At 34.9% G+C, this 14,441-nt stretch overlaps 1 long non-coding RNA gene across 1 annotated transcript in view; it reads left to right on the top strand.

Annotated features, from left to right (window-relative positions):
- The first annotated feature begins 372 nt into the window (after positions 1–372).
- LOC145665741 (uncharacterized) overlaps positions 373–14,441 on the top strand; it is a 134,131-nt gene continuing 120,062 nt past the window's right edge. The window contains exon 1 of the long non-coding RNA XR_014127629.1: positions 373–615. This is a non-coding gene — a long non-coding RNA (uncharacterized LOC145665741). The remainder of the gene's footprint in view (positions 616–14,441) is intronic.

Here is a 14,441-nt window from a genome sequence, read left to right as displayed (position 1 = left end):
CTCTTTTTTATTTAGAAAGAACAATAACTTCAGATTAAAATTATGCATAATACAAATTGTATATTGGTTTCTTGCAGTTTTTTTCTTCTTTGACAGGAAGCATGATTGTTATGCTTAATCTTCAAATATTATTAATTTTATCTATAATACAAAAGTAAATAAGGTAATTATTAACTAAAAAAAATCCTTGCATTGTTTCCTTTATTGAAAGTAACAACGAGTAACAATACAATACGCATTGGCTAAGAACAATCACTGGTGCATGCATTCTACTCTGGTGTAACCATAATAATTAACAGCAGTGAGAAATCGTTAGAAATCGTATTGTATTTATGAAATGAAATGGAATTATTAGGGAAGATGTATACGATTTCAACCGCATGATTGACATTGTGGCAAAAATTGCACGTAGTTTTAACATATTCTTCACTGAGAAAATATATTACGAAGAGTGCTTTGTGCACGCAAAGTACATAGTGAAAGGAATCTAAAGGAATTGAAGCAAAAATTTATCATATTGAATTATCTTTAAATAAAAGAAATTTTTAACAATGCTTTCATTTAGTTCATCGTTTCTGTGAGTTCACTTCTAAGCTTAAAATGAACAAACTTGTGGTAAGTCAAAATATCTTTCTATATTAATGGACAAGTCTTTATAATAGAGCTATAATAGAGCTATATAAAATCTTTATAATAGAGCTTTCAATGTGTGTGTATATACATTAACTTTACTAAACACAACTTACTTACTTAGCCACATAACGCTACGAATTTTGTGTGGAAAATTCGTAATTCGTAATATTTGATTATAACGCACTGGTTACACACGAACTCGGAGATGATTAATTTGTTCCTCGTTTCATATATGGTCTCGTTATACATTTTCCCTCATATATCACCATAATGCCAAATGGTTTTGGTTTATTGGTCAGTTTGAAGTAGAGGCGTATTTGGTTTCATTACAATACGTAAAGAAGATTACTGTTTCCCCTTTTAATATGCGGCCTCTGTTATACTTCCTACGTGCGAGGAAAGTTTCATCTACTTCCACGGTTGTTCGGAGTCCTTCTGTTTATATGTTTTTAAAAAGAGCACTTTCTTGATTTGAACTCTTGGAAGATGGGAGCGAGTGTTCTAGAACTTAACCTCTTTTAGTCAGGGGCGGATCCAGGACCGACTTCTGGGGGGGGGGGCGGTGGGTTGCCATACTGCTACTTTTAAGGGCTCCAAACTTTGGGATGGGTTTTATTTATATATATAAAAAATGAAAGCTTCCTCTTCTGGGGGGTGATCGCGCCCCTGGATCCGCCTCTACTTTTAGTTTCGTCGTACGAAGCCACTGCACTGGTATAAAATAATGAATTCAGCCCTTTTTGTTTCAATTTGGTACTATTTTTCAGCCCACTCCAGAGCTAGGATTGTGGCAACATTGGTTTATATCATTAATGCAGCAGCCAATGTTTCTTCCAGACGTTTTTTTGGCGGTACTGCCCCCCGGAGCTCTGAGAGACCAAAATAATACATCTATAATATAATAATAAATAAAATAGTACCAGTAATACCCCCGGAATAGTACGTGAGCCCCTCGGAAACTTTTTCTGAAAGACAACTGGTCGCAGCCATTAGCAATGTCGGCTATTCCACTATATATTGTTAAAAAATAAAATATTGTATTAATCAAAATTGATTTTCACTATAATTGTCTTGGGCACAACCGAAATTGCAAACCGAAATGGTGCAGGCATATAATCTGAAATCGCCCGTTATACGCAGTTTGATACCGTGAATATTTTATGACATCTGTAATAAATAAGAGATTTATTAACTTAATAGATCTACCAACAATACCTATGTACACTCATGTCCAAAATGATTGTCGCATATCTGTAACTGCCTTCGTCTTGTAAGAATATAATTTGATAATGATATTGCAGGGTACTTTTAATATTGATACTATGTGTATAATCGGGAAATGTGTATTTCTGGTATTTTCTTTTATAGGAAAAGAATTATAAATACGAAAATTAGATTGAGTAAAACAAAATGTTGCTAAATGGACAAGAAAGATTTATTTTCGTTTTATTGTCCTTATTTACTGCTCTTTTGATATGAAATTTGCTACATACATGTCTTTGTCGATTATATACATACTAACATTATAAGAAATACCGGGTGAATTCGTTATCAAATTATATTCCTACAACAATATATTTATAGACATGGGACAATAATTTTGGACATGAGTGTACGTATATATTGTCTGACTTACACACAGCCCACCTAACCTTTCTGAACTTGTTTAAATGTTTCACTGGCCTATGTTTAGCAGAAGAGGTCCAGCTCTTTTCTATAATTTTTTTCTTTTTTCTTTTTCTTTTTTTTTTACAATTTTGGTAATTTCTGTTTACATTCGGTTAGGTAGTTTAGGTTGGGTTAGGTTAGGTTAGTTTATGTTATATTATATTAGTGTAGGGGTCCTGCATAATTCGCCCCCCCCCCCAAAAAAAATGATAGAATTTCGCTTATTTCGGTCAATGTTCCGTTAAGGGAGTCCAGTAATTTTTTCCACACAAAATTTGAAATTTCCCATCTTTCCATTGATTTTCGTATAATTACATAATACAATGTTATATTAGGTTTGGTTAGGTTAGGTTAAATTAGGTTAGCTTTGGATCCCCTTAACGGAACATGGACTCTTATTTCTACTAATATTAGGTTAGTTTAGGTTCATGTTAGCTTAGGTTAGGTTAGATTTGGTTACGTTATGTTACGTCTAAGTACTTGCATGATTCATTTCTCCTGTAAATTTTGTGTTTTTTACTTGCTTCTGGACCCCTTGTACTAAACATACTTCGTTTTACTCACTCTTGTCCCTATAGCTCTCTAAGGTTTATTTACTTAATAATTCGGCCCGAGCGATAGCCATCACCACAAGCATATGTTAATTTTTCTACTCATATTGAAATCTTCCACTTCGCGTTATTACATACAGCTTTTAAAAGAAAACCTACTTCAGTCTCATGAAAACCACTAAAATTACTACTTAAACCGGACGTACTTTCTTTTTTTAAAAAATCTAGATAACCTGTCATACGGGAATTGGATTGCTGCTGGTCCCGATTTCTGGCATCAAGGTCAAATCGAAGGCCAAATATTTAAAATATCTGAATTCAAATTTCCAGCTTTTTCTTCTACTCCCTACTGCGCTCTTCACACTTTTTTTTTCTCCAAATATTGATTTCGTGATGGAGCTCAGGAAATCAACACTTACAATTACTTAAATATTAGGTACAGATTAGTTGAATCAGTATGCGCTACGTTATTCGAATAAAGTAAAACATTACATTGAAGTTTTTAGACATTTTTAGCGTGGACAGCAAACTGCACAGCGAAAAAAAAAAAAAAAAGATTCCAAAATGAAGGGTTAACTTTAAAACAGCCGCTCCAGTTGAAATGCTTATACAGACACGGACAATGACACGGAAAACCAGTCGTATTAACAAATGCTGAAACAAATCTTCAGTTATGCGCTTATTCACCTAAAAATCACCTTCAGTCACATATCCCCCTTTTTTATATAGGAGCGCATCCCCAGCCTGTACGTTAACATATAGTTACGAGATAATACCTATAACTCAGATTTTGAGTAGTTTCAAACGTTCATTTCCGTAAACTGTAAAAGGCAGCGATTACTATGATAATTACTACAAATGAAATGCAACTTTTGAGTTTCATACACACAAACTACTAGGGAATGAGGACAATGTGCTAACAAAAAATACACTTGAAAATTAAATAACATGTTATAACAAAAATTAAAATAAGATGATAATCGATACAAATCTAGAAGATGAATATGACATGTCCGAACTTTACCACGTATGTTGCAAGAAGCTATTTGTTTTACTTCTTCTTGGCCAACCTGTAGGAACATTTATAAATCGATATGTGACTTTGTTATACGCGATTAGTACATTCAAATTCACGAATGATAACGAACTAAAGGCTGCGAAGGTACAGTTGCAAGTACAACCGTAGTCATAATAACCAAACAACGTTGAAGATAGTGGGTAATTAGATGGTAGTAAAATGAAGAAAACTGAATAGTTTACATCGCTCATTTCGAAATACAGATCGAAGATTAAACTTATAAGAAATGACAAAAATTAATGAAATTTGGAGTTATACTAAGCATAGTTTGGGGGGGAAGCGAGCATCCCCGGTGGAAATACTTCAGCTAACTTCTTTGGGGGGGAAGAGAATGTGATTGAGGGGAAAATCCCCCTCATTCCTCCCGGTAATTCGAACCTTGCTCAGGACCATCACTGTAAGATATGTATAGAAACAATGTGATACAATTAGCTGGGGAAAATGAACACCTTCAGCCAATGTGGAGCTCATTCGGCAAATCTTCATTTTTAATTTTTATTTTGTATACAACTTAAATTACAGTTAAACATCTGTTAGGAGGTTTATTCCTGGCTCATTAATACAAAGTTGGTACTTTCTCTTTCCGAGCGATCATAAGAGAGAAGAAAGAATGATGGTTGTAAAAAGAAAAGCGAATATGAGATTTCATCGGAATTACATGTTTCGTACCTCCTACAAATCGGGAAACTGATTTCCACTGTCTGTTCGTTCGTTTGTCCTGATCACAGGCGGATCTAGAAGGTAAAAACTCTTGGACAGCCAGAACCCAGATTATGATAGGTATATCTTTACGAGTTAATATAAACTTTTAAAAATATATAAATAATACTCTATGATTTTGTCACTCAAAAAACTGTGGGCCTATGGCCTCCCGGCCCGGGTCTAGATCCGCCACTGGTTCTGATGTAAACTCAAAGGCCACACCGTTGAACGTATCAAGACCAAGGTTGAAAGTTAAGAGTAGTTTACTGAATGGCGGAAATATTAAAAACCGTGACTTTTTTCGAAAAGAGATTTAATGACTTTCCATAAATCAATGTTTCATTAACAATTCCATATTACTGTATAAGTTGTTTCTCTGGGAAAAATTCAGAGGGTATAGTCTCCTCCACTACATATATATGTTCGACTTCATAAATATGTTCCACTAGAAAACGTACAATATGATATAAATAATTTTCCACTTAAAAAATTCACAAGGTGTAGTTCACTTTTAGGGTGTTTTGTCCAAACAAGTTTCTCAAGAACAGCTAAGGCAATTTCTTCCATTAAGAAACACAATATGACACAAATCATCCACCAAGGGTTTTCATTTTTTTTAGTTACCAGGGGTAGCTTATTATTGTTGGTGCACTGTTACAAATACTTTCTTAAATCTGAGAAACCGTTTCTTATCTGTGCACTGACAATTTCTTTTCTTAGAAACGAGAGTTTGAAGCTCTCATTAATGAGAGATGAAGAATTTAGACGAGGTTATATAAAGCGAAACGAGAAAGAATTTAGACGAGGTTATATAAAGCGAAACGAGAAAATATACTGTTACTTTCCCATGAATGAGAATTGCCAAATCTCATTTCTAAGAAAATATTGTCTCCGTGCACAGGGGGCCGCGGTGGCTCAGTGGTAGAGCGTTCAACCCTGGTGCTACACTGTAACCAATAATCGTGAAAATAAGTGCCTCCTACCATAAAAAATATACGGTTTACCGTTTTTCTAAAATAATGATAGGAGACCGTTTTCCTGTTAGATGATTGTGTCGGGCATGCGCATTGGAGAGAAAAGGCACATGGTCGAAGCGAGGATTGATGGCGCGTAGGTTCGGATGTGTTGTGCTTTGTTTTGTGTTGTTTTTTTCTTTTGTTTGTTTGTTTAGTGTGTGGTTTTCTGGTGTGATATATAAATACTAGTGTTCAAAATATCCTGGAAATTCAACATTAAGCAAGGTAATGTATGGGAAAGCACCATGTTAATATTTGAACTTTGTTCGGTGACAAACAAAAATTTAGTTGGCTATCGTGGCAAGCAGATCGCTCCAAAGTGCAACGATTCGAAACCAAGAAGCTGCTGGATGTATAAACTAAAGTCTTATGATAATGTAGCCAACTACGAGTGGTGGCGAAGCTAGAATTAGAATCACAATGTTGAAATACTTTTTTTTTTTTTTTTTTTAATTAGGAAAAGTGCTTCGTAGTTTACCGTACTTAGTACAGCATTACATGAATTGTGTTGCATCAACTGGAATTTTTCATGTTACAGAAATAAAAGAATACTGTCACTCATGTGTGCCCGAAGGAGGGGCAGGGGGTCGCTCCCCTAGCTAATGAAAACGTATTAAATTTCTTAATACAAATAAAAAATATCAAATGTAATAGAGTATATAGTAACCAGGGAGATGAGTCCCCTAGAAAGTTTTCATCGGGCGCCCATGCTGTCATTAGTTTTTCTGAATAAATGAGTTGTTAGATTTGAAAAATATTTCTGTAAATGTTTTTATCTTTAATTTTGTTCTGAGTACCTATAATCTGTTCTGGTGTCTTGTTAATACATTTGAGCGTTTAATAAATATGAAAAAATCCGATACTCTGGAAGTTTGGTGACTTTTTTTTTTTTAATAGCATTGATGCCACTGTTACATAATTATGCAAACACGTATTTATTAATTTGGGATAGCGGATACTGGATACTGTAGGCAGTGTTGTGAGAAGTCATATGGTTTTACACTTGTTTAGTCGTAGTTCTGGTCATTCTAAGCTATGTTGTCGGGTGTCTGCTTGGTTATCTGAAATCGTAATAATGTGACTAATCGAATGAATAGCTGATTAGAATATTTGAGGTCTATTAACTGGTGCTCATAGCGAAAATACATGCGATAAAGCTAGTCTTAACACTGCAACAGAATATCGATTTATGAATATCTTAAAAGGACATGGATGTTTGTTCCAACTACATTTTCAAAGCTTGAAAAAACTCAGCTATAAAATTCAAGAAATAGTTTTTTTTTTTTTTTTTTGTATGTAATATCGAATCCTCTTCTGGTGTTTTGTTCAATACATGACAAAATTGGTAATTTTGAAAAGAAAAAGCAATGTATGTTCAAGATGATATCAGAACAAGGGTTCGATATTAGAAACTAAGAATTAATTTCAACTTTTATTCTTATGGATATTATGCACGTCGTAGGTGCAACGCTTCTTTCGTTCATTTTTGTGTTTTCTTTAGTTAAGTAGTCTTTCAGTGGACCAGCGTGCACTCTAGTTGCATCCATCCAGGAAAAGTTATTGATAGCTAGTGTGTGCACTGATACAGTTCCAGCAATTCGATGAAACTTGGATCAATATATATTGCCCAGCAAGAATTCTTACTGGATCTAGCAAGAGGGCACGCTGCACTTTCAAGGACCTCTAGATGCGGAATCGGTGTGATAATTACCGTAAATCTTGTACGGTACTAACACACCTGTGCTTTTTTTAAAAAAAAGAAAAACGATCCCTAAATTTTACGGTAAATTACCATAAAATATACGGTACCAAATTTGTTTCTAAATACGGTCAATATTATTTTGCTTCTAAATATACGGTGTGCCGTTTTTATGAAAAAAACGGTGGTCAGTAAAATTTAGGGTAATCGGATGGCAGCGAGAGTTGACGGTAATCGGTCAGTAAATTTAAGGCGAAATTTTTTACAGTGTAGGAGTCTCGGGTTCAAACCCTGCTCCCGTCAAGTGAACTTTGTGGTGGACAAACACCGTGTGCGTGGGTTTTTCTCGGGGTTCTCCCGTTTCCTCCCACTTTCTTCATTCCACCATTTCATTCCTTACTCAATATCACCGTCTCCTTTAGCCTAACCGGCATAATCGTGGGACGTAAAACTCAAAATTTCATTTCATTTGTCTCCGTGGACAGGTGAGAAACTGTTTCTCAAATTTAAGTAATTATTTTTAACAGTGTGGGGTTTTCTCGGACAATCTCAAGCGCGACTAAGGTTTTTTTTTTTTCATATTTTATAAATTAATGTAGCATTAAGCCTACAACATGGTATGTATATCTAGGTAAATCATTTTCCTTTAAAAATTCACAAAGGATATTTTACTCTTGGGGTATTTCTCAGACAATTTTCTCAAAAATAACTAGGTAATTTTGTTGGTATATTCCATTAGGAACCTACAACGTAGTGTAAATCATTTTGCAAAAAGAATTCACAAATGATAGATTATACTTACTTATGAGTTGTTTTTCGGATAGTTTGTTTTAAAAAACACTATTCAGATTATTTGATTTTGCTTCAGTAATAAATACTTAACGTACAATTTTACAATAGATATAGGTAATTTTTCATGAAAAAAATGTGTAAATGGCAATTTACATTTAGACCTGTTTGTATCGACGAAATTCTCAAGAATGACTTGGACAATTTTGTTCATAGTGTAAATTGAACATTAAATCATTTTTGTAACAATCACACGATACGAGATGATTACTTTCTCATGAAATATCCACAAGGAGTAGTTTTCCTCTTGGATTAGTTTCTTCCGATACAGTTTTCTGAAAGCGCCTTTCATAAATAATTTCACATTTCGTAAATAAGCGGTTTCGCAGTAACTGCAACATGTTAAAATTCAATTTGGAACCAGGGTCCGCGGTGGCTAAGTGGTAGAGCGTTCACCTCTGGTGCTTGGGGTCCCGGGTTCGGTCCTAGCCCCCGCCAAGTGAACTTTGTGGTGGACAAACACCGCGTGCGTGGGTTTTCTCGGGGTTCTCCCGTTTCCTCCCACTTTCTTCATTCCACCGTTTCATTCATTACTCATCATCACCGTCTCCTTTAGCCTAACCGGCATAACCGTGGGACGTAAAACTCAAAGATTTCATTTCATTTCATTTCAATTTGGAAAAAGAAAAGTTAATGTAGTGGCCCATTCCCTTTATTCCCATTTTTTTACGTACCTTAAATTTACTAAATATGCGAAATATGTATATATACCGCCGTTTTGAATGTGAGTGTTTCTTTTTCAGTTCTTTCCCTAATATTGATTGACCTGAAAAGCCAATGAGCTCATTAAAAAATCATGGTAAACAGTAAAAAAAAAAAGTTTCGTCCACATCATAAATGTATTTTGATGGATAGTCTAAGACAACTGAAGAAATCATTCCTTTCCACTCCTGACATGTAGGTCCTTTTTCATATCCTGGAGACTTTTTTCTTTTTTTTTTTAAGAAAATTTTTGTCAGAAGGCGGGACAAAAGCAGTGTGATAAGCTTGCACTGGAACGCTATTTGCTGGGCAACGTGTGTACCACAAGAGTGACATGTAATCGCAATTTAATTTATCTTAGCTCTGAGGAAGAGCAAACTCCCCTCCGGGACTATACCTGGAAGAAACATCGATCTGATACCATACTGACTGTTGAAACACAATTTTGGTGGGATCTGTCCAACCGTTCACTGCTGGCTTTAAACAAGCGATGAACATCTACGCTTAAAATTCGATAGTTACGTTTGGACATAAACAGCATGTAAACAATGTAAACAATGTACACTAGAATTGCAATCAATCTGACATGAAAATGTTGTCTTTAAATAATTTAAAAATCCTGATAGTTTAAAAATTAAAAAAAAAGTATATTTTTAAAGAAGAAATTAAGATTGAGCGTTCTCAAAAATGAAGCAAAGAGGAACGTCATTATTTCTTGGGACTTTGTGATATGAATAGTATCAAATTCGTAAGCGTAATATTACAGGGTGATTTTTTTTAAAACGCACGGATTTCATTTGGGTCTAGAATTTCTAACTGAAGTCCGATTTTCATGCGTTTTGTGGCAAATGATCAAGGAAGGATGGTATATATATGGGACAATGTTTACTTGTTTAAATTCATCCGGAATAATATCTATCACGCCTCAAGAAAAACAGTAAATTTTCGCTTGTGTACCTTACAATTAGAATGAGGTTTTGGATTTTTGAAGCAAAACTGCAGAAAATAAACTGTTAGTAAGAATACAAATTAAGTGTTCGGGGTAACACCCATAAATCACATGTTGAATACCTATAGCCGGTTTCTTGCCATAAACGACAGAGATATTTCTGAGGTGACCTAAGGAGTCGATAACTGACATCTTTCACAACACCCGCCTAAGGGGTCCGATGCTTCCCTGTCTCACTCAGAAGCTATCCTGTTTCTTCCAATTTATTCACTAGCGACCACATTATGTTCCTGTCTGGGGAAGAATGTTAAGTAAATGTGAGTTAAGTTGATTTTGGGTTTAACGTCCCGTTCAGCAGCCAGGCTATATGAGAAGTGGACCTATTGATTAATGTGGAATCCGAATCACATGAGCTCCCGCCGGGAATCGAATCCGGGTCTCCCACGCCGAAGGCGCGTACGTTAATCGCTTGGCTACGAGGGAGCTCCATGCGAGGCAAATTTGTTTCTGAATTCCCTTTGCATAGCAAAAACAGATTCCGTTCTCCAGTTTTAACGATAAACTTATGTTGTTCCCTGTACTTATGTTGTTATAAACTGTGCAACAATTCCCAATACAACCGAACCAGTTTACTGTTTCTTATTGAACTTGGCGAGGTTGCCACCTAACCAAGAAAACTTAAATCTCCATACCGCACCGCACTTGTAAGGTACACTGGCGAAAATTTGCTGTTTTCTTGAGGCCTAATCGATAATACCTCGGATGAATTTAAACTAGTAGACATAGTCTCATACATCACCTATCCTTCCTTGATCATATGCCACAAACTGCATGAACTTCAGACTTCAGTTACAAATCCTAGACCCAAATGAAATCCGTGAGTGTTTAGAAAAATAACTCTGTAAAACCATGATTGCTAGCAGCGGACGGCAAGGAAAGGCAGTTGCTCTCTTGAATTTTCGGTGGGAGTTCAGATCTCGGAAACCTATTCAATTATTTTAGTTCTTAATACACTGTATTTCTAGTTTATTTCTTGTATTAGTAAGAATATGCACTAAATAATTGTTCTTTTATATTATGTAAAATGTTTACGCCTGCATCGAAGTGTATGTACTTCTGACTGTATTTGTGTGTGCTCCCTCCCTCCCTCCTTGAAAAATTTCCTGCGGGAGTTCCTGGATATAAAGTTGTTTATAGTTCTGTGTCAACTAAATCTGCAGCACTCTGTAGTACCGTACTGTAGGGAGAATGTTTGGTATATACATATTCTCAAGTATTAGGAAAATCTAGTGGGTCAAATTATGTGATTACTGATACTAAGAGAAAGTGTTATTGTTTATGATTGATAATACTGGGTTCTAAGTTACAAAGTAACAATATCTTCTGTAACTTTTGAAAATGTAAAACAAATAATATTCTTTTTTGACTATAAAACGAACCTACGGTAATTCTGACATTCTTTCCATTATATATTCCGAAAGAACATTAGGGTTTCGGTAATATAATTTTATAATTATGAAAGACGTCTTGCTTCATCCTTCTATTAGATTCTGATATAACTTTACATATCACTGCAGACTAAGAAGTATACAGCCTATATGAAACGTTGACTAACCTTTTATAGTACAATCCTAACCACCGCAACGCACACAATGCTTTCTCACTAAGAAATAAACCTGGATCTTGTGCATGAATGACACGTGCGCTGGCCACTAGATCAGCAAGGAAATATGTAAAAGATTTTTACTTCAATTTAAGAATAGAGCATTTAAAAAGATTACAAAAATTAATCTGTAAATATATAAAAATAAATACACATACACACAGAAATATCTATATCTATATATATGGTTTAATCTGACGGCACGCAACGGAAGTGCGTACCTGAACCATTTAAAAGACAACAGAATATTTCCTCTTCTATCTTAAAAAAATGCTTGACGAGAAACTTCGAAAATACCAAATAGTAAATATATATTTTAATGAAAATTAGAGTTTTTATTTTTCCTTGTTCCTTTTCTTTTCTTTCAGGAGAGAGAGTTGCGAATATCTGTTCCTTCTTGAAGTCGGTTAATTGTATTCATTTACTAAAAATATTTGGGCCCTTCTGTCTCTCGCTCGCGCCTATGTCCGTCGTCTATTTATTTATTTATTTATCAAATAGAACACAACAGGATAGATCCCAATTACAGTATTCGGACTATACATAATTCTTACTACGGTAAAAGTATAATTTTCCCAATAATGTGTTGATTACCAATATAAGTTGTTTACTTATTTGGCGAATTGCTTTGTTATGTTTATAACATCTCTCTTAACTGTTCGGGTGTTCTTTGTACATACATCAATTTTTGGACATCATTTGACTGTGTTATTGTAGGCAGCACTGATTCTTACGATCGGTGACTTAGTCATTATGTCAGTGCGTGACTTACTGATACTAAAGAAATTATGATTCATGTTCCGTGTTTTAGTCGACGGAACTGATATACTTAAACTGGATACAACTTCTGGACAATCGACTTTCGAATGCAAAATATTATATAAATATAAAAGAGTATTTACAAGCCTTCTTTGTTCCAAAGTTAACATGTTACAGTTACTAGACAGGGTAGAGGAGCTGAATATACTTGGGTAAACCTGTGTCCTTAAACATTAAAAATCTCAGAAATTTAGCTTGAATTTTTTCGAGCATGAACTTTTTATTGGTTTGAGGATCCCAAATTGTATACGCATATTCAAGCTTTAAGCGTACGTACGCATAGTATAATGATTTCGAAGTATTGATATTTTCGAATTCTTTACCTAACTTTATGACTAGGCCTAGATTGCGAAATGCCTCGTTGATAATATCAATATGTTCTATATGGACACTGAACTTTAGTTTGGGATCAAAATACACGCCTAGGTCTTTGACTACATCTTTCCTAAATAGTGGCTGTTCATTAATTACATACAGAAATGAAATACAGGACTGTCTTCTGGTATATGACACTACACTACATTTGTTAGCATTTAGTTCAATATAATTATTTTTACACCAACTTCTTATGTGATGCAGATCCGCTTGGAACAGTTCACAATCTTGAACTGAGTTAACTTCCTTATAGATTTTGAGATCATCAGCAAATAGTAACTTATGTGATTTACTTATACAGTCCGGTAGGTCGTTGATATAAATGAGAAATAGGAGTAGTTCCAAGTTCCATCCCTGAGGTACGCCTGAGCTTGGTGAGAATATAAATGATTTGTTTGACCTGTACACGACGAATTGTTTACGGTTTCTTAGATAGGGTGAAAGTGATTTTACAAGATGTTGAGAAAAATTAAGGTGTCCGAGTTCAGTTAGTAGGGTTTGGTGATGTACTTTGTCGAACGCTTTCGTAAAATCAGTGTATACAACGTCTATTTGTATGCCATTGTCAAGGGTAGTGGAGATAAAGTTTGTTATCAACGTCAAGTTTGTTACCGTTCATTTCTGTGTAAGAAAGCTATACTGGTATTCAGAGATAGCGGTTCTAGTATGAGCCATAATACTTTCAAACAGAATTGTTTCAAACACTTTGGAGCATGACGATGATATAGCAATAAGCCTGTGGTCTTCTATTGTTTTACAAGTCTGACTTTTAGGAATGGGGCAGACTTCTGATGTTTTCCAAATGTCGAGGTAAATGCCTGTTTTTAACGATAAGTTGAACAAAATAATCAAGTGGTAGATAAAGATTTCTTCAGATCCTTTTAATATATAACTCGGTACAGTATCAGAACCCAATGTTCTTTTTGGCTTCAATTTCTTAATGGCTGCTCTAACCTCGTCATATGTTATTTTTTAATATGTAGCATGTCTAGCAGATTGTTGGGGTTGTGCTTTACCACAGGTGGCGTGTTATATAAGTGGTTTTCCCTGAACACAGAGTTAAAAAATGCTGCAAAGGAGTCAGCAATGTCCTTGTTACTGCGCAATCTTTATTGCTAAATGTTAATGCATTGTTGCGCAAATGTTCCTTTCTTGAGCTAATAAAACTCCAAAGCCGGCTGGCGCCAGAACGTAGTAGGATTTCATTATTTTCTTATGTAATTTGAGTATTCTAATTTTACTTGGTTTCTTATGTCCCTAAGCTAACTACTGAAGTGTTTATATAAAATGTCATATTCACCCGTCCCTTTAATTCTTTTGAATTTGCGATGATACATTATTTGATATTGATCATTTCGATAATCTTATGCGAAAACCAACATTGATATTTTACATTTTATTCTTTTACACAAGGAATACATTTATCAAAAATCGTATAAACTACATTGTAAAAATGCTCAGTAGCCTCTTTTACATCTTGGTACCTATTTAGAAAATGGCAATTTACGTTCAGAAATTCTCTGTATAGCAAGTCATAATCGATTTTTCTAAAGTTATATCTTACAGATCCATTTAGTTTATTTTCTATCCTATGGTTAAGGGTCACTGTTATGCCAAATGAAGGATGGAGAGAATCTTCCTAGCCCAGGAAATAAATGGTTTCTGTGGGGAAAAATTAAAGCCAAACTGAATTTTTGCCAGTTGTTAGGACCCAACTAGAGGTGCATTTTCCCACAA

This window comes from Thermobia domestica, chromosome 12 (assembly GCF_964235325.1).
Source record: "Thermobia domestica chromosome 12, izTheDome1.hap1.1, whole genome shotgun sequence".
NCBI lineage: Eukaryota > Metazoa > Arthropoda > Insecta > Zygentoma > Lepismatidae > Thermobia > Thermobia domestica.
This window is presented reverse-complemented; position numbering and strand designations above follow the sequence as displayed.